The following is a 22787-nucleotide window of genomic DNA, read 5'->3' on the forward strand; positions in this document are numbered from 1 at the left end:
CCCATATACATTGAACATGTCCAATTTTCACCAAAAAGAAGTTTTCAAAGACATTTAAAGTTGCCAATTATCCTCAAAAAAATTATTAAAGGCAATTAAAGATGCCAATCATCACCAAAAAAAATTGTTCTCTAAAACAATTAATGTTGCCAGTTATCGCCAAAATTTGTCAAAGACAATTAAAGTTGCCAATAATGAAAAAAAATTGTCAAAGGCAATTAAAGTTGCCAAGCATCACCAAAAAAAAATTGTCAAAGACAGTTAAAGTTGCCAATAGCCACCAAAAAATTATCAAAGCCAATTAAATTTGCCAATCATCGCCAAACAAATTGTCAATGGCAATTAACGTTACCAATCACCGCCGAAAAAATTAATTGTCAGAAGACACGTAATGTCAAGTTCAACAATGGCGACGGATAGAGCTACTGCAAGTAGCATTGTATGGAAATGCAATTTTCTAAAAAAAATAATACTATGTGACATGATGACTATATAATTTAATTATGGTAGATTCAAAAAATTATCGTTATATAATTTATACGTCATATCATGAAAATAGTCTTAATTTGATTTCATTAAAGAATAAAAATTCGAATAAGGCTCATTGAAAATGCAAAAAATGAAATTCATTCTGCAAAAGAAAAATTTTGCTATGACGAGAATCACAGTGAATGTCCCGTAAAATAAACGATCATACAGTCATCACATAGAGCAAAAGTCCGAGTTTAAAGTTATAACGAGTACGGTAACAATATAACAAGAATCTCGCTATTACGAGTAATTCGCAAGTGATTGTCAAAAAGCTAATGTTAAAGATACAAGTAGTATCCGCTTATAACGAGTTATTTATGAATGAATATCAGAACACATTCGCTATAACAACAACCGAAATTCTCGAAAATCACGTTTACCTTTCTTTAAGAATTATGTACACAAAATGGACCGGAAAAAGAGTGGCATTGCTTTAAATATCTTTACTCCCATTAATTGAGGTTCATAAACGGGTCATGTCAGTACCACCCGATACATAAGAACACAACACACGCTGTGTATCTTACCTTCTTTTTATGTGGAAGATGGAAGAAACACGTAATTTCACCTATAGGTGTGTCGGTTGGGTAGTTGGAGGTTTGCAAAAGAGAGCTTTTACTGTAGGCTATGTGTTAATCTGACTCCGCCCACTGGCAGTTGATCGATTAGGGGGAAGGGTGGAAAATGTGTTTGATTGTAAAAACAACTTCTATGCGTTTCTAGAACCCGAGATATTTCGGCGTCACTGCAATAAAGCTGATCAAGTTTGACGAGATATATCGGGATTACCACTGAAGGGATTAAGAGAGAGAATTATAAGTGGTGACTAGAGGTAACCAAATTGTCAAGTTTTTCATGATACAGCGGCACCTGTGAGTGAAGTTTCAAACAATTTTTTGTCCATGAGGATTATTCAGGTGCAAACCGTACCTTTTCCTGTCAGCTGGTCGGAATTCTATTCATTTTTCAAGTCTGTCTAAGACGTCTCGCCTACCCCGTATTATAAGCGTGGATCACTTAGCCTATATTGCTGGGTTAACTTGCCACACTAGTGATACGAACTTCCAGCAAAGATACTGATCCTGAACATATTCAGAGCAAAAACCGCTCATGAGTGCGCGTCCAGTGGAAGAGCCTTTGGCAAGTAATTTCTACCGGCAACACTTCCGCACGTTGGCTGAAATTCATCACGCCGCCTCTCGTAGCGTGACAGCCATCGTCACAAAACTCCATCGGTTACTAGATAGAGCCGCCGCCAACCCCCCCCCCCCCGCGCCAATTCAGTACCAGTTCAGAACAGTCCGCAAGAAATTCACAGTTACAATCACTGTCACTGAATTGTTAATAATTATTATCACGCAACTGAATATTCTGTCTGCCTAATACTTAAGAGAAATACGGTTTTCACATTCCAGGCAAGCACTGCGAGTAATTTACGAGTGGAAGAAGAACCATTATACAGTGCGATTGCTGAACGCGACCCGGGATGAAGAGCTGGATCATCAGGACACTGGTCTCGCCATCCTGCTTTGAGGCCATCCCTAGAAACCGAAGGATGGTCCATTTCTTATCGGCAGTGTCTAAATCCATCTTGAGATGATTTTACCGAATCAGTTCAAGGACATCGGTAGAGGGGGGGGGGCCGCCTATCTGTATTTCGTTTCGAATCAGTATCGAGAAGAATAAATCGATTTTGTAGCTATGAAAGTTTCTTAGTATTTACCTTAGTAAGTTACTTTGTATATTACAAAAATTACAGGGAATATGGGAAAATACACTGAAGAGTAATTTAATTAGAGACAGCTGGCAGTATGCAAAAGAAATGCTGTTGGACGGCACGTGACCTGCATGTTCTGATGAGCTACGTAAGCATTCATTCATTCATTCAAATCGAGCACAAGTCCGGTCTATCGCCATAGGCAATTTACTACTGATTGAGTTGTGCCGGAAGTATGAGTGTGTGTCCCCTCAAATCCCCCGGGCCACGAAAGCGATTGTGTACAAAGTGTACACACATATTACACAAAATACACTGAACTGTCTGACATTTGACTAGTTGCCACCCAGCCCTCACAGTCCAGCCGCCTCTCGAGCAGTTGCCCACCTGGTATGGTTATAAGGGAACTGCCTCGCGACTGTTGCCTGTACGGAACAGCTTTTGCCCTATTTTGCCCGATTCTGGTAATAGACAGTCGTGACAATAGAGTGCCCGAGTGGCATGGTGGTAAGATGCTCGTCTACAATCGTAAAGGTTGTTGTCAGGGTCCCGGGTTCGAACCCAAGGGAGGATATAGATAAGATATTTTCCCGTAACGAACTCGAGGCGACCACCGATAGACAGCGCCTTCACTTCCAACCCATCTCACTAATGGTAGTAAATTGCAATATAGCGATATGGCCAGAGTCGGTGTTTGGTGAAGTAGTCGTGATAATAGAGTCGTTGTGTAAAACTTCGCGACGGTTAAAAGAGAGGAAAGAAATCAGAGAACTGCTTTAAATTTATTTTCTGGTGTTTGGTCGTACTACTACGCCTATGATCGTAAAGAGGTTAAAATAAAGAGTCAAATCTGTTTGTGTTTTGTGAAACCCCCAAAAGGGTTCCGCGAAACAGTTTCGTAACCGTCAAAGGTTACGCAAGAGCTTTTAACTACTACTAAACCACACATACACCTCGTCCATATTCCTCTGCGGAAGTTCTAACGAATTGCTACATGTTGGAATGTGTGTGCATGTAGTGCACTTCCGTGAAGTTTGTTTCTGTGTAATTGTTATGTGTAGTGCTGCCATCTGCAATCAATTTTTTAAACTATGAGTTTTTTCTCAACTCAAAGTGAGTGAAGTGTAATGAATGAATAATTGTACCGTTGTAGGGCTTTTGCTCTCTGCGGCGAGACTTTCTAACGGGGAGAAGTTGGAAACCGCAGAAAACCAACTACAGCCGATCTCCACTGCGGCGACGGTGGGGGTTTGAACCAGCGCCTCCTACAGAATAGGCCTCCGCACGCTGTTTGTGACGTCAGTAAATAGCCCATTTCCTCTCAGAATATTCAGGGAAAAAAATTCCCTGCTAGTGCCAGTATCATCGTTATGCGGAAAAGAAATGACCGGGCTCAGAATTGGTGATTTTTGTGCCCCCACATCCAATCGCTATGCGGTATTTGTGAGCCAATCAGGAAGATTCTACGCCAAAATAAGAAGAAACGAAATAGGATGCTGTGTTTCAAAATGTGGCAAACTTGCTAGGTAGTCTGAATGACGTTTATGGCAAACAGTGCAGACTCCCTCTATCTGTAGGAGGTGCTGTTTGAACCCGGATCCTCGCGATGCGAGTCCGTCACTATGACCACTCGACCACCACATTGGCTAGAGTTATTTTTTTAAACTTGGGAAACTTCTGGATATTTCAGCTGCGAAATTTACTAAAACCTATTTCTCATGCACGTGAGTGTTAAAATATAATACCGCGTATATTGTTCAATATAATTAATGCCAAAATCAAATCAATACGGAACATTATATCGGAGAATCACGAAAGTTACTCTTCAATTACTCAAAGAAACATTAAAAATTCCGAATAAATTATCTAAAAAAAAAATATAAATTGATTTAAAATTGCTATTTTTTACATTCTTTTCTCATTTCCATAGTAATGAGGATGATCATCATTTCGTGATGCGTATTTTCACGAAAACCTAATGGGAAGAAAATTTACTTTAAAAAAAAAATTGCATCATTTCTCTATTTCGTATCCACAACAAATTGTTTTCAAGTAAATACTGTTTCATGGAATTTCTACGTTTCGTTAATAAATTCCAAATCAACCAACTCGAGTTTAATTCACATCAATATTTTTTTAGCCATTAGCACACGTGACATTACAGGCAAGTGAATCTGCAGCTGCTGCATGAATAAAATAACTCAATTAAATCTGTAAAAAATTAAATAAAAAAACCTTCAAAACTCGTATTATTAAGAGTTTCTTAGTAAAATAATTAGAAAAGAAAATATTATTTGCATATCCATAACAGCTTCGATGAAATCTTAAACTGTTACAGAATGTTTTTTTTTCTTTATCTATGCAATTTCCCACTAATTTGATTTCATGGCCATTCATTCGAAGAAAAATTTGTTTAAAGATGGGAATTAAGTGTAAATACCGCGTATGCATTCGTTTCCAGAACGTGGAATTTCCAGCACCAGCTGAGACAAAAATCGATGAATTCGAAAGAAAAGTGAAAAAAAATTTACATCAGCTGGAAGCTGTTTCCATTGAAGAGAATAAACGTTTATTTGGGGAAAATATTTCCTGATTTAATAAATCGTAGCACACGAATTAAGTAATTGAAAATTAATTCAATTAACATTTTCTATCATCATCAGGGAAGGAATGCACTTCGAATTCCTTGCAGTGAATTAAAAGTATCGTTTCCTATCAATCACTGCTATACTCTTTATTCCCGTTTTCTAAATTATTTATTCCTTTTAGACGATATAAGCGATTGATATACTGTATTACGAATTGCTCACAATTTGAAGTATAGATGGCAGCACTGAAATATCATACACAACACTAGCTACATACTCAGACTGTTAGGTGTACACACTCACTTTGTTCCAGACTCTGCCACGAAGCTGGGCTGGAAGAGATCTCGACAACGGGATAAGTCCGGTGGCAGAGACCCTGGCGTTCATTCATTCATCTATTTACGAATTTATGGTTGTAATTTTATTACCCTGTGTAATTTTATTACCTTTCTTTGAGAGAAAAAATATCCCACAAAATTAATGCTAATTTTACATTAATTCACATTAATGATATCCACATATATGATGTACAGGGTGGGCAAAAAATCCGTAGAAATTTTAAAAATTCATAAAAATCGAAAAAAATAACCGAAATGAAAAACGGTTTTGCAAGGTTAGCATCGCTAGATTGCGGGAATTTGTTTAAGACAGGAAAATATAACTCAAAAACAGCCGGTAGATAGCGCTGACGTGCACAAGTCAAACAAAAGGTACGCAAATAAAGAAAACAGAATGCCTCCAAATCGTTTATTACAGCAGTATGTGTTCCACATGACCACCACCACATGGGATAACACATTCCAGGCGAGTCACAAATCCAGCAACGTTTTTTTCGCGTAAAAGAGATGGTCGTCCATGGTCCTCCTCGGTCTCCAGATTTGGCACCGGCAGACTTCCACGAAGAACCTATTACCATCTTTCCTGTTGAAAACTTTAGTTTGCATTAAAGGGGATACGGGACGTTCAAATCATGAAAATATGGCGAAATATTTCTGTGGTGTTTGGTCAGAACATGACAACTCCAAAATCACATTTTTCAGATATAAGCATTTTCATTGTCATTTAAAAATAAAGCACACACATGAATACAAGTGAAAATATCATACATCAGCTTGTTGTTTTAGCCTAAATGCATGTATTTGTGCATTTAGCTCACTTCTAATCAGTTGAAATTAACAAGACTATCAAAAAGCCATTTTTTTTGAGATATCGTGTTCTGACCAAACATCACAGACTTATTATTGCACAAAAACAACGAAATTTGCGTGAAATATTCCTCAAGAAACCGCAGTAATATCTGTTTGTTAGTTATTTTTCTATCGCGATTTTAATAATTAAAAAATCACGGTTGTTTAAGGGAGATAATATCTCCATTTCTAGTTTTCTCCGTGTTTGTTTTTCGTCGCAGGCATATCCAGAAATTTTACACACTTGTTTTTAATGATCTATTTAAGATAACTTTGCATATCAATTTTTAACTCCAATATTTACTGCTAAAAATATGAATTAATTGTTAAAAAGACCAAAACAATTGTCGTTTGGTACGATTAGTTTTTTTTTAGTCTTTATTTATTTTTTCTCGCATACCGTTCGACACATTCTAAAATCCATGATTATAAATGTTTGTGTGTGTCTTTGGAAGCACGATAGCAAATATGAATGGATTTCAGCAAAATAAGCAACGCAAACAACAAATATAGCTCATTTTACAGATGGTTTACAATAAATTATTCATTAAACGTAAAAAATGTCCTAATAATTTGATTATATTCACCAAAATTCATATATTGCGTGTGTTTACGCCATTTAAAAACGTATTAGCTGAAAGCATTTTAGAAATATAATCTTTATTTTGAACGCTCCGTCCTCTTAAAAGTACGCACTGAACTACCATAAACTATTACATGACGATAAGAAACGATTTTTATGTGTGTTTTCCATTTAACAAGAGAAAGAATTGCGATTTTTCGAGATTTAGATGCTTATGATGAAAGACGACGGTTAAAGCAGATGCTCGAAACTCGCGATCCATCCGCAAATAGAAGTTCTACATCATCAGCCATTTTTAGGATATTTTGGGAAACTTGTTTTCCCCCTTGACCATTCGATGTGAGCAATTATCGATCATCCGAGTTGAGTGCTTTTAAGCTTGTTTCATCTGCGTTTAAGGAAGCTTTTGTTCCAGCTGTTTCCTGAAAGATGCCGTTTCTCGAGAGCGAGTGAGAGATGGGAAAAGGGACCATAATCACACTGAAAACACACGTTGAAACCTTCCAGGAAAACTAATAATGATACGAAACCATTTGTAGGATTATCTGTTTGGCCTTTTGTTTTATCTGAATGATGTAAAGAATTTTTGGTTATTGGGGGAAAATCGTCCTTTGTTTTCCAAGATGTGCGCTCATTAAACTTTTATATTTAGTAAAAAATGTATTTTAAGTTTCAGAATTACACTTTTTTTTAATTCCCTGTGAAGTTTTGAAATCGCCTTAAAATTACTTGATATGTAGCTAATAAAGTTTTCGTTGCCATCAGATGAAAATTGGCTTTTCGAGCCCTCGACCGTTTTGCTCTTAATGATGCCAACCCCCTAGCATTTTTGAGAAACGTCGAGGAAAAACTCATACCAACGACGACCTAAAAGCCAATTTTCAACTTAACAGATATTTTTAGCAGGGGCAAATGAATGGAGCATGACGTTTGATGTTAACATGTGCATGGTCGCTCACTTTGGTTGGAACACCCACGTTCCTTTTATGAGTTGAATGGTGCCACTATCCCGGTTGCAACTAGGATCACCGATTAGGGAATTCTCTCATTCGGCTTAGGTTTTCTGAACATTGTTCGGCGGTGGTCAAAAAATAGAATAGAATGCTTGGTTTCATTTTCCAAAAAGGCCTCTTCGCGTTCTCTTAAAGTCATTCTTCCGCTTTTTCGAGGCTTAGTTCGTCTTGGACTGGAGTATGCTGTAAGGTTTCGGAGACTGTACCTAAGAGGGCTCATAGACTTGGCTGAAGGGGAGCAGAGAAGAGCTACCGAAGACAGACTTCATTTTTTGAACATGTTTCACCACAGGTATCGGAGGGATATGATCGAAGTGTTCAAAATTTTCAACGGGATGGATAGGATGAGCCATGAATTATTAATGCGCCGTCAATCGACTGCTTTTACAAGGGAACACCAGTATCGATTGGCATTAACCTTTAAAATGTATTTATGGTTGTCTTATTCTAATGGAGTAGCTTCTCAATTTACCCCAGCATATTTATTTCTAAACGTGTCAATTGTGTAAAGGCGCGTATACACTAGCGCGCCGATCTTGCAACGCACGACCCCCTGAAGCGGTTTTAATCCGCTCGTGGGTACGCGAACTTCCTTTGTGCTCCTTTCTTTTCTTTGTGTTCGTTGAGAAAACCGATCGCAGGTTGGTCCAGTGAAAACAGCTCGAGAATCGTTCACAACACCGTACAAATTACTGAGCAACCAATTGCGAAGGCTTTCATTGCATGATCTGCGCGGCTAGTGCATACGCGCCTTTAAAGTACACGACAACCGGGGTGTAATCTATTCCATTTATTAACAATCCTATTCGAGAAAAATTCCATGCAACACCAGAATCTAGAAATGCGCCTTATCAATCGATACTTTCAAACTGAGCACAACTCAGGTCTATCACCATCTATGGGCGAATTACTACCTAGTGAGTTGTACCGGAATTGTAACTAACAGTCTGAGTGCGTATGTAGTGTTGCGTTTGATTTTTCAGCGCCGCCATCTATATTTCAGAAGTGAAGTGAGCGATGTGCTATGATTGAATTACATTTATATTGTTTGTAGGTCAGTTGCTCTCTGTGGCGAAACTTTTTAAAGATTCGCGCCTTGAAGTTGGGAGCCACAGAAAACCAACCTCAGCCGACCACCACTGTGACTAACACAATTGGCACGTTTAGAAATAAATACGATAAACATGCTGGGGTAAAGTAAGAAGGTAACCATTCTTAGAATAAGACAACCATAAATACATTTTATGGGCACTGTATAATATTTTATCATGTACAGTTTTCAGATTTTATAATTGCACCTTTAATTAGGGGTTGCTGTATTTTAGAAATGTATGACCATCGATATTTGTTTTGAGCATCTTTTTCTCGGCTACCTCGTTGGGCATTTTGCCTGATGAGTCCTTATACTTTTATTTTTGACTGCTTCTAGCTTCGAAAAGTTTCAATATGTTTCCGTGTTCCAGTTCAAATTGGTTCTGTAATCAACAGACGAGCGGATGTCAAATCATTTGCCTGGTTAGGTCATTGCCGTCCTAACGCATGGGGCCCAACCGGGAATGGCTCGGGGACCAGAAGTACATGGGAATCTCAAGATAATGAAATTTGGAAAAATTATTTCTGAGAGTAAACATGAAATTTGATAGAGAGGTTCATAATTTTCTAGGCATCAGCACCTAAAACGTGGCTTTTCCCAGGGGCTTTGGGTGCTGTTAAAACAGAGCCCTAGGTCTATTGAGATATATATATATACAGTATTATGTGTGTTTCAGTCACAGAGTGCCGAAACTTCTTCATAAGTTTGAAAATTCATGATTAAAACCATATAAAGCAGTGATTCCCAACGTGGGTGTTAACGCTCCCTAGGGGGAGTTGGAATGTTCCGGGGGGGGCGGTAGGGCGATGGGACAAAAAAGGTTGGGAAACTATGATATAGAGGGATGTAAATGATTGTAGTTTTTTGATTAGAGATTCATTAAATTTTGTACTGCACCGATTTTCCAAATCACTTATAACTTTGTCGATAGGTGGTGTTGCTGTGTTAACAACAAAATTACAATGCTTACAATGTTTCTATCATTTTCAGCAATGAAATAATTTGTGGATGTAAATATACTGTTAAACATACCGTCGAAACTACCGTCTTCTTCTTATCTAAAATTTCCTGTCTAAACAACAGTCAGAAAATTCTTCGTCAGAAAACGATCCTAAATCAATGCATCAAATAGCGCATTTCTATTCTCTCTCTCTCTCTCTCTCTCTCTCTCTCTCTCTCTCTCTCTCTCTCTCTCATGCGCGTTTCCTTTTACCTTTTAAGATGATATATTCATTTCCTGGACACACTGTATATCATTCATTCTGAAATGGCTGCGAAAACAGATATACATTGGTGTCGCCGCATTTCAATTCATCTGCATCCACTACTTGAGATTAATTAAATCATTCCTTCAAATTAAAACTATTCATATTTATTCAGTTAATATTTGCAGTAGAAACTCATCAAACAGTGGTGACTGCCTGGAGTAAAATATTCATTCAGAATCGATTACGCTGCTCATACAGTACCTTCTCCTCCAAACCAGAACATGGCCCGCCGCTCTGTCGGTATATACAGTACCAGGCATTTTTTTCCCACGGCATCGCCGGCGTCATAAAAAATTGGACCTGAAACTGGGAACAAAATTGATGCCATAGAGCAGTGTTTCCCAAACTTTATGAAGTGGGATACCACATTTTTTGACGAGAATTTTAACGTTGACCCTTTCCTCTTCCATGTCATCATTCCGAGTGACCATATGTCCCGTTTTCCTGACCATTCTTTTTTTTTCTGTTAATGAATGTGTTTTAATTACCGTGTAATCAATGATGAATAAAATAAAAATTTTCTTCGATTGTTAGTTGACAGAACTAACAATCAGTTTCATTATAAGATTTCAAACTACCCAGATGCTTTTTAGCTTAAGTTTTTTAGACTAGCGGCCGCGGTCATGAACAGAACCGCAACTTAGAAGTTAGAACGGAATACGTATCTTGCCCATCGTAATGGTGCAGAGTGGATAATTGGGTAACCAAACTCAGGGCCATCATTACCAAACACAGGGCCCAGTGCAAAAATATTTTCAGATTCCTTTTGTCGGGAAGAATAGTTTTAGTTGATTTTTGGATGTTTATGACATTTCCATGATTGCGGCACAGCCGCCTTTGCTATATTATGCACAATTATTTTTCAACTAAGACATACTTTCTATTATAGCGAATGCCCGGTGTAAACCCTACAATATTTTTATATATAACTCCCGTTTCCTTCTTCCTATTTTTTTTTGGGGGGGGGGGAGGGGGGGGCTCGACGAGAGCCAAGGATGAGAGTGGTCTTGGATATCTTCAAGAGAGGACACCCAAAACCACTCTATCCTTCTCGTGGGCGGGGCTCAAAGAGAGCTGAAGATGGGGGCACCTTCACCTCATCCCGCTCGACGGCCCAGGGCTGGACTCAGTCCCTCTGACGTCCCAATCTTTTCATTTTACTTTATATGATACGGTACGTAGCTGTTCAACTGAGTTCAGGCATTTTTTTTATTATTGAAATATGTTTACTTTTTTTCGGACATTTTCAATTTAGAAAATCTCTCGCGACCCACAGTTTGGGAACCACTGCCACAAAGAAAGCCTTTCCATATTCAAGGTCTTTATCTAAGATGCCTTTTTTAACTCATGCTGCCGTGATTACGCTACGAGGAATAAACTACGAATGTGCAAGAAAAATACGAAACACGTCCCACCGTGAACTCGAACAGTTGTCGGTACGTGCGGATGGATTGCTGTAAGACAAATTTGCAGTCTCTTTAGGAACAAAGAAGCAAAACTTGAAGGAACCGTGGCTATTGAGGAGACATGGGTCATGTAAGCAGGGATCTCCTACCGTTCTGACATCCGCTGGGAGGTGTCATGTTTACATCCGGATCTGCTGCACTTTGCCGTTGCTGGATTTGTGACTCGCCTGCAATGCGTTATCCCCTGGGGTGGCGGTCATGTGGAACACATACTGCTGTAATAAACGATTTGTAGGTATTCTGTTCGTTATTTGCGTATCTTTTCTTTGGCTTGCGTACGCCAGCGGTTATTTTTCCGGTTTTTATGAATTTTTAAAGCTTCTACGGACTTTTTGCCCACCCCCTGTATTTTATTTGCAATTAAATGGAATATTTTTTAAAGTAGTTTTTGAAAATTCGACTTCAGGGGTCGTGACGCCCCTGAATTGTGATGTGTTAATTGTGAAGTTGTTTTACCTCAGCCACACGTATCGTCGGCTGAAACTTAACGAACGTGTAGCACTCTGACAAGACTGAAGAAATTTTTAATTCTGTGGTTTACTTTGACATGCAGCGCTTTTTATCGCCTTTAACATGCCCACGACGGTACAGTTATCCAATCATCACGCTTCACTCATAGTTGGAAAAATTGATGACAGATATGGCAGCATTACACGTAACAAGCATTAGGCGGAAACACTTTACACGCAAGTTTGCGTGAACACGCTCACGCATATTCCAACACGTGTCAATTCGTTAGAAGTTCCGCAGTGGAATATGGACGTGGTGTATGTCTGGTACAGTAGTAGCAGCGCTCCCTATCAACAAAATTTCATCTTCTTTATGCCAAAACAAATCCCCTTCGCGAGAATAACTTTTTCGCAAACTGCATCCAAATATAATAATTCCTTCAGGAAATCAATGAATAATTTTTATGAACTTCCAACTAGTTACCAATTTATTGGACATCCTGTATATACAGTAAGCGGATCGTGCATGATTGTGCATCGTGTATTTTGTGACAACTGGAGAATAGTTCTGTAAAGAAATTTTGGGACACTATACTGGTCATAGTGACGGACTCGCATCGCGAGGATCCGGGTACAAACCCCACCGTCGACACAGTGGTAGTCAGCTGAAGTTGGTTTTCTGCGGTTCCCAACTTCGAGGCGCGAATACGAGCCGATCCACCCGTTAAAAAGTCTCGCAGCAGAGAGCAACAAGCCTACACATCGTTACAATTATTCATTCATCACACTTCACTCACTGTGAGTTGAGGAAAAAACTCGTAGTTTAAAAAACTGATTGCAGATGGCAGCACTACACATAATAATCATTACAGAGAAACAAACTTCACGGAAGGTTCACCATACGTACATACACACACACACATTCCAACATGTACCAATTCGTTAGAAGTTCCGCAGAGGAACATGGATGAGGTGCATGTAAGATTAAGTAGTACAGTGGAATCCCGTTTTAACGAACACCGTTGTAGAGAAAATCTCGTTTCAACGAATACTTTTCTAATCCCTAAAATAAGTTTACAATGCGAGAAACCTGGAATTCCTTTATAACGAAGTGATTTCTCCGGTCTCTTGGAGTTCGTTATAAGAGGATTCGACTGTAGTAGTAAAGTACACTTCAAAGAAATATTGACTTATATATACAATGGAATCATATATTGATGAAAACAGGAAAATCCGAGCATGTAATTATATAGCAGAGGATGCGAGATATCGGTGCGGACGAAAATCGGCGGACTTGAATTGAAATTTGTATCGGCGGACAGATCCGTCCCGACCCCGTTCAAGTTCTTTATTGACGAGAAGTCGTCCCGGGATCAGATGAAGGAACCGAATTATTTGTGTCCGAACTTGTTGCCGGAATCAGCGGCTGTCGGTCGTCGACGTCGGATCCGCGCGTCGTTTCGATCAGAGAACGCTGGTCGATGACGAGGTCCGCTTTCTGGCCTTTGGAATTGGGACACGTGCACAAGCTGGGATTCCTGTACAGCACCCGGACTGTATAATGCACGCTTTTCCACCTGTGGATTATCTTGTACATCTGTCTGAAGAAAATAAGTAAATAAACGAATGAATACATAAGGGGGTCATTCACGTATTACGGGGGGAATTTCGGATTTGCTGACTTTTGATGACAAGGATGGGAGGGGGGTTTGAAGGTTGCTTACGTCATCAACCACCCATTTTTGAAGATATGAAATATTCTAAGCTGCTGACGGGGGGGGGAGGAGGGGGAGTCAGTGTTTTGCTGACTTTTGCTGACAAGGAGGGGGGTCAAAAATGGCTGAAAATCTGCTTGCGTAATGCTTGAATGGCCCCTAAATATTGAGTAGAATATACAGGGTGTTTTGTAAGTCGTCCCAAATTGGTCATCTTATTCACCGTCCGCCATAGAGTTGGTTTTAATTTAAAAGACGCTCTCAGAGTATGTTCTAAAATGTAACAGTTTCGAAAGTGAAAATACAGTGTGAAACAAAAAAAAAATTTAAAGTTTTATACGCCCTTCCCCCCTCCCCCCCGGTCCTTCAACTTCAATTAAAATAGGGGTTCTTAACCTATGAGTCGCGATCCAATCTTGGGTCGTATGGTCTCCCGAGATGGGTCGTTCAAATCCCAGGGTCTGTTGTGGTCATGAGCCAAACTTGTTTCGTCTTCTGAGAACAAACAACTTACAAATCTATTTACAGTCAGACATTCTTGATCTATAGGCCACGACCCAAACTTTTGGGTAGTATGGTCCGGTATGGTCCGGTTGGGTAGTCCCCTGCACCGGTATTTACGGTGCTACAGTTAGCGTTCTAATGCCATTTGTGGTTTTTCACTGCGCCGATCACTATGCATAGAAAGGAATGTTGCCATTCGAACTTTTTGAAATTTTGTTCAAGAAACCGTAATCACGAGAGGAAGAAGGGTTACGTTTCCCTACTCATTCTCGAGCTCATGCTCTGAAACACCTATATCTCGAATTTTATTAGCATTCGCGGAGGGGGGGGGGCTCGTGTCCAAGTTATTTTATGACCACTCTCCACCTCAACTAAGTATTCAGATTCTAGAGAAAAGTATGTTTCTTTACTCACTTCGATGCATAGACGATGATAGCAACCTGAGCGGCCGCAGCGATAATGCCCAAAGTGTAGAATATGACAGCTTTCCAAATGTTGTGCTCTTTGACGGCAGAGTCGAAAGCAGTGCGCATACAGTTGAAGACGAATATGACCACGAATGCAGTGCTGAACAGTATCCACAGGGTGAAGGAAGTTATCTTCTGGCGATCCGTTGCAGTCGCTGGGTCTTTGAAAAACTCCAGGCAGGACTACAATCGTGAGAAGTAGAAAATTAACACGTTTTTTAAGTGAGAAAAACCATCCATAAGTTTTGGAACTTGTCTAGTATAAGTCTAGACCAGGGGGTGGACAACCTTTACAGTCCGCGGACCAGAACTGCGGTATTTCTGATGCTCACGAGCCAGAAACTTTTGTGAACATATGGCCTTTATTTTACGGGACAATCTGGTGATTTTGGCCGTCCAACTTTTTCATAAAATGTCCCGTTTTTCCTTTATTTTCAACAAGGCTTAGGTGAATTTTTGAAATCGAGAATTAAGTATATTTCCATGACATACAAATAATATGATAATTGTGACTCTAATAACGTAACTAATTATAGTCATATAAATATATTCATCTTACATATATTTTTCAAATTGACAATATTAGTCAAAAATATACTTTTTTTGGCGAATTACATTTTGATTTGCAGACTTCCCACGATCGGCAATTTTTCCACAATTTTTGCGATACTTGACAACTTTACTCGCCTTCGACAAATTTTTCGGCTGTATCTGGCAACATTGCTTGCCTTTGACTAATTTTTCGACTGCAAATGGCAACTCTTTACTTGCCTTCGACAAATTTTACGGCTTAAGTGGCAATTTCACTTGCTTTGAAAACTTTTTTTTCGGTATTTCGTATTTTTTATTAAAGAAATATGGTCAACCTAAGCATCTCTATCGTATTGTGGATAGTGATACTTTTTTCCGAAACAACTTTCGCGCGCCGGTCGGAGCCCCCCTGGCGGACCGCATTTTTTAAGGCCGGAGATGTGCACCCCCCCCCCCCACCTCCTGGTCTAGATATTTTGCATGATTCCGAGCAGAAAACGGTGGAAATTATAATAATACCGAATCAATATTTAAATTCGATCAATTTAATATTCAACCAAAACAAGTCCCACCTTCTGTGTCTTCACCAGTTCAAACCTGTAGTGGCAGAGTTCGCAAATGTCCGAGTTTTTTACCTCAAGCCAATGCTCCAAGCAATGAAGGTGGACATAGCTGATACTACCTGGGAGAATAATAAAGTGAATACTGATCACTGATTTGCTGGATAATGTCACATACTAATCACTAAAGATTGGAAGTAATGATCTACTTTCATATATGCTTAGTTCTAGTTATATATAGGGGAACTTCCATGACGAACACGCTTAAGCCCCGTTTACATGTGCAATATTGCGGTAGCATTCTAGCACCCTCCTGAAGACTTTTCCTTAGTAAGGAAAGAAATGGGGGTCAGTCATTGGTGGAAATTCTTGAGGCGGGTTTTAAACCCTTTTCCTATTTCCCATATGAACGGGGCTTTAGTGGGTACCTCCCATTAACTGGAACTTTTGAATGCGGAGAACTACCTCAATGTATTTCGCTATACAGGGTGAACGTGACCTGTTCTGCCAAACGAAATTGGGTTGGTGGTGATGGACGAGCCCGAGGGGAACATAAACAATCCTACCAAGCTGCCGTACATCGAACGGTTTCCCAATTATGGTGAATAACCGATTAAGGAAAAATGCGTGAAATCTAAAAGAACCCGAATTTATGAAGTTTCTGAGATACCTATGTACAAACTAAGCACATATTTAGAAATAGCAGAAAAAGTCCTATAAGGTGGCAGTAATTTCATCAGCATATCTGTATTTAACTGCGAGCTACAAGCGCTGAAAGATTCCCAAAGTTCAAAATCGAATTGTCACCAAAATTTTTAACCGTCAATTCCACGAATACTCTCGTAGCTACAACCGGTCAAATTTACTAAAAACCTTTCGATTGCAACAACTTTCACAAAGGCCTACAGTAAACTATATTGGTTTTTCCTGGTTTAGGGGAAATTTAGTTTTTTGTTCGCAATACATACATCACTGAAATAAGGTATAATATCGGTAGATATTCGACGAAAATTAGGAATTGATGGTTGCAGGTTTTGGCGACAATTTGATTTTGCAGGAAAAGTCCTATTTATAGGTGACAAACCCTCCACCTCTATCAGGATTTCTAGATCAAATGGCGAGCTATAAGCGCTGAGAGATTGGCAAAGTGGGAGATCGAATTGTCGCCAAAATATCTACTAAAATGTCCAGTTCGACAAACGCTGATTTCAATGATGTTCATTTCAAACAAACAAACGGCCGAATTTCTGTTTATCTGGAGCGCGGATGTAGTTTATTATAGACGCTTTCGAAAAAGACAAGTTTTTGGTAAATTTGAAAGTTTGTAGCTAGAAGGGTGTTTGCGCAGTTGGCAATGGAAAAATTTGGCGGCAATTCAATTTAGAACTGTGCTAATCTTTCAGTTCTCTTGTTGCTCGCAATTGAATACAGATATCTTGATGAAATTAGTGCCACCTCTAGGACATTTTTTGCTAATTGAAAATATGCGCTTAGTTTCCGCGTAGGTTCTCCCAGAAACTTCATAAATTCGGGGTTTTTTTCAAACTTGACGAATTTTTTTTCCATAATAGATTATCCACCATAACTCGTAAACGGTTTCGGCTGGCAGAACAATTCAAGTTCACCCTGTATATAAACGATCTCCGTTAGCGGATACGATAAATTTTGGTAACATGGTGTCTGTTACCGATAAGTTGACCCTGTCCAGAAAAAGGAAGGTGACAGGCTCCTTTACAAAATGATGCAGTACACAGCAAAGTAAAAACAATGAGTTTATCGTTTTATTATCCAAGATCACTTTGATTATCTTAGACACCCCCCCCCCACTTCAGCAATTTCTACAAGGATTGCCAAAGGGTCTGTGGACACTTCGTAAGGAACACCTAATATAGATTATAATATAATCTATAGCAGGGGTTTTAGGTGAGTCATATGTAGTGGTTCAGAGCAGCCTTAACACAGCTTTGTGTTCATGTGGTCATAGTGACAGACTCGCGTCGAGGACCCGGGTTTAGTGATAGTTGGTTGAAGTTGGTTTTCTGTGGGTTCTCAACTACAAGGAGTGAATGCGAGTTGATCTTCCCAATTAAAATATTTCGCCACGGAGAGCAACAGAACTACAATGGTAGAAATATTTAATCATTACATTTCACTGAAAGATGGCAGCACTAAAACTTCACGCACAACATCGGATACGCAGTCAAGTTGTTAGATACAATTCATCCGGTAGTAAATCGCTTATGGCGGTCGGCCGGAGTTGTGCTCGGTTTGAATGCCTTAACGCATGAGAGGCCCCTCCACAAGAAACAAGATCAAGCGCTGTGATTTTCAAGAATAAGTGTGTATATTAGTGGTTGGTACATCCAGCAGGTATGGAACCCCAGGACATAACTTTTCCTGGGGGGTCCCCATGATGATCTTGAGACAACCAGGAACCACTGCAGTGTGGTTTTCAACCTTTCGGCAACATTTAGCAATCTGGAATATAATTCCTAATTATTCCCATGCCGTGGCGTATTCTCGGGGAAGGGTGGGGGGGGGGGGCCTTAGCGGGCTATAGCCCAAAGAAGTGAGCTCGGAGGGGGCGGCAAAGTTTAGTAAACTGATGGTCGAGATTAGTCAACACCACCTACAGAACAAGGCCTCCGCATGAAGCCCGTGACGTCACGGAAGAAGGCCATTTCACCTGTTGCCATTGGATATAGCAGGCCGAGCATGCGATATCTTTACCTGTTTTTGCAGTATATCCAATGGCAATAGGAGAAATGGCCGCATTCATTGACGTCACAAGCTCCGTGCGGAGGCCTTGTTCTACAGGTGGTGTTGGATTAGTGCAATGAGAGAAGGATGGGAAAATTTACTTTGCTCACAGGCGGTAAAACCATAAATCCGACTCAAGAGCAGTGGTTCTCAGAGCATGTGGCCACTAGGGACGTCACCAAGCTTTGCCAGGGTCATCGCGTTAAACGGTTTTTATTGATGTGTACCTATTCAATACCGTGAAGCGGTTCTTTCTTGGGGTGGGGAGGGGGATACACGTCTACTTAAGCAAGAGAGTCGCCCGCGAAAGAGAAACGTACAGAGCAATGGACCAAGTCAGTGAACGACCAAAAGAGTGACCCAGCGAGTGTATATTAGCATGGGGTTGACTAAAACGGTGACCTTGAGAGTGTGTAAGCGTAGGAGTGACCAAGAGAGAGCGAAGGACCTGTCAGTGAACGACCAAAAGATTGACCAATAAATTTTTCAAGCACACAAGTAAAGAAAAGGGACTTGAAGACAGATGCGTACATACAGGGGCGCGGTGGTTCTGAGCCTAGGGCGGTTAATTTGAGAAATGAATGGTCAAGAAAATCGGACTAGAACAGGAGAGTGAATTGCACACGAGTAGGCTTGGCTGCGTTTTCGTTGACTTGACCCATTGATGACCCTTCTGGGAGTCATGGTAATGTTTAAGAACATGGACACACACACACACACACAATTCGACCAGAAAACACATCGTACGCTACAAGTAAAGTAATAATTGCAATCTCGAACGAAACACTCACCTTTGCAGTCGCACGGTGACACCAGAAAGTCGGGGTTGCTGTTACGATGGCATATACGGCACATGAGTACATCCGAAGACACCACGATATCATGGACGTCCGCGTCCGAATCAGCTTCTTCCAACATGTCCTGGAATTTCGTTTCGGGAATAACTATGAATTCCGAATCTCTGCGATCCAGAGCCGGGTCCAGTTCAGGTACGAGGTCTGGGTCTGGATAAGACATCGGCATAATTTCAGAGAAGACTATCAACGGGTTATATATGCGAGAGAATCGGCGGATTAATTTCCAGTTAAGATGGCCTTGGCTGTCATCATTTCGAATTTATGAGGGAGTTATGGAGGCCATAATATCACTGCATAGAGGGAGAATTTGTGCAACTGAGCTGAGAGTTGATGAGGAGCTATGGTTGAACATGATGAAATTTTAATATGAAAATTCAGCAGGGCAGTGAATGTTAGTTGAAGAATTAAAAAATATTGTATCAGTTGATACAAAGCCATTTTCTATTTTTATCATTAGCATGATGTGGAGGATAAAATATGTTCCGATGTTATAGTTTTCGTGATGGATTGATATTTGAATTTTCTGTCACAGATCTTTCTCTCTCTCTCTCTCTCTGCCCTCTTTCCTCTCCCCATTCACATGGCCGTCTTAAGAACATCATGGGCCCCCGGGCCCATGCGTTAAGACGGAACTACCCATTCATCATCTAAGCCAACGTTCTTAAATCTTTTTTCTACTTGCGGACCTGTGAAACCAAATAATTTATCTCCCGGCGTCGAGAAAAATCGTAACAGGAGATAAATCTGAAAATGTGCCGCTTAGTTGTTCATTTTTACAAAATTAGCTTCGAGGTCGCAGCCGCATCAGATGATCCCAATGGCTACATCTGGCCCGCAGGTCACGGGTTGAGTATGCATGCATACGGGCTCAAGTTGCGAGTGGACTACTGTTTAACCCTGTTTAAGCACAAGTTTCACAATGCCAGCGCATTGTGGAACTTGTGCGTAACTGGTGTCTTGGTGCCATTTTGACCACAGCAAGTATTAATGCATTTTAAAAATCAACAAAAGGAATTCTCATAAAAGCATTGGGTTTTTCTCATGACTTCATTTATCTATCAATTAACTCACTAAATAATTTTTCGAATTTCTTTAGTTATTTTTTAAAAAATGGTCTTTTATTAAGACACACATTCGAAAAAAAATGGAGAGATACGTGAGAGAGAGAGACTTTTGAATTTTTTTTATAATTATATATTAAACTTTTTTAACACAATTTTCATGATTAAAGAAAAAGAACAGATATGATTCAAATATATTCAGAAAATAAAATTTACATATTAAAATATTATTTACTACATTTTCATAAGCACCAAAATTAGCCTTATTCCAAGTCAGAAGCACAGTACTTGCAAACAACACCATGACATGTTGATCTCACAGATCAATTTCAATTCAATTCAATTTCAATTTTTATTAATATGTTAGATAAATGATAACAATACGTACAATTCACTAACAACACTACCCTCTTCCTCACCTCGGATATACGATGTTTCACCATTGATTTGAAACCCCTAATCGAGAAAACTGGCGCTCTTCCGATACAACATTTCGACCTGAACCCCCCGGCCGTCAGACAAGAAATGATTTACGCAAGTGAAGTGTCGTGGGGGGTCATTCTGACCCCACGGAAATTATATAGGGGGAGGGGGCGAAAAAGGTATGATAACATCATAAATTTGCCAAACACGTGTAACAACTAGCTTGAAAGGTACTGAAAATAAAATGGTCCAGATGGATTTCTTTCTCTAGGGGTGGCAGGATGACGAATGGGGGGGGGGGGTCAAAATGACCCCACCTCGCCAGTTAAGGATTAAGAGTCATTGCTTTGAAAGGCAGTGCAGGGGGAATGCTTTAATTTTTCTCGAGTCTAAGGATAATTTTCCCATGACTACTGCGTAGGAAATTTAAAAAAAAAAAAATACTCATTTAATGACTATTTGTATTTTATACTTGGGGGGAGGGGGTCATTCAAGTATTATGTCAGCATCGAGAGGGGTTTCGGATGTGCTGACTTTTGATGACGGGGGCGGGGGAGGAGGTTTGAAGGTTGCTTACGCCATCAACCATCCTTTTTGAAGATATGAAATATTCTAAGCTGCTGACGAAATTTCGCTGGGGGGGGGGGGGAATCAGTGTTTTACTGACTTTTACTGACGGGGGGGAGAAGGGGTCAAAAATGGCTAAACATCTGCCGACGTAATACGCGAAAGTCCCCTTGCATCTCTTTAATACAGAAATTCTGAAATGAAATATTTATCATCTGTTACAAAGTATTTTGCTGTGATTTTGTTTGAGGAATAGTGGCAACTATTCGTATCTCGTATATACTCTTTCTCTTAAGATACACTTATTTCACACAAAACAAAAACACCGAAGTCACATTGAACGTATAAAAATTGCGTATATAACCACTGATTCGTTATTCATATTATCCTCCATTCTTTTTTAATGTCTTGATTGGTTAGTAAAGTTTAAAATCACGGAAGGCTGATTTATGAGTTGTTCACAATCAAATCCGTCCAAAACGGGGAGCAGTTCTTCCAAGGTAAACGCTGGGCCCAGTGATGCACCGGCGTGTGAATCGGACGACGATGGAAGCGATGGCATCACCGAAAGTGAGGAAATGTTGATTTCACAGCGTGACTGCAAAGGTAAGTGATGGCTACTAAATAAATCAAATATTGCTAGTGTTAACATTCAGATTACATCGGTGTAAAATAAGGTTCAATATCATAATCAATACTACTAGTCTGTCTTAGATAAAAAAAATTGTTCTATTTTCTATGGTTACTCACTCAGATGTGTATTTCTTATACAGTCGAATCCCGTTATAACGAACTCCAAGAGACCGGAGAAATCACTTCGCTGTAACGAAATTTCGTTATAAAGGAATTCAAACTTTATGCATTGTTCCTACGTTAGCTTATATGGGGGATTAGAAAAGTGTTCGTTAAAACGAGATTTTCGCTGTATCGGTATTCGTTAAAACGGGATCCGACTGTAGTTTTGGCCAGGGTTTCCCAAAGTGGGCAATATCGCCCCCTGGTGGGCGATGGAAAGGTCCAAAGGGGCGATAGAAGCCATGGGTATAACATGGGATCCTATGGGTTCGCTTGAGTTGAGGGCGATGAGAGAAAAATTTCTCTGGAGAAGGGGGCGATGGAACACAAAAAGTTTGGGAAACTATGGTTTAGGCCTTTATTTCCCACCGAACACACTTGGTAGGAAATTGCCGTGTATCAATATTACCGGAGTTGGTTTTCAAGTGAAATTAATTTTCAGATCAATTGAAAATTTTTTTTTTCCCAGCAAAACGGATGACGAACCTCGAAAACTCATCGGAGGTCACTGAATCGAGTGTCATAAGTGAGAATGGCTCAGCCGAAATCGACCAGTTTGGCGAAAAAGACATCGCGAAAGAAGTCGAGGATGTCGTGAACGATGCTGTCTTGGACGTCGAGGCTTTCGTCAAAGATTCATCCGAGGATTCAG

Source organism: Pholcus phalangioides, unplaced genomic scaffold (genome assembly GCF_987345545.1).
Source record: "Pholcus phalangioides strain wild (caught in Gottingen) unplaced genomic scaffold, Ppha-v1.0 ptg000024l_1, whole genome shotgun sequence".
In the NCBI taxonomy this organism is placed as follows: Eukaryota; Metazoa; Arthropoda; class Arachnida; order Araneae; family Pholcidae; genus Pholcus; species Pholcus phalangioides.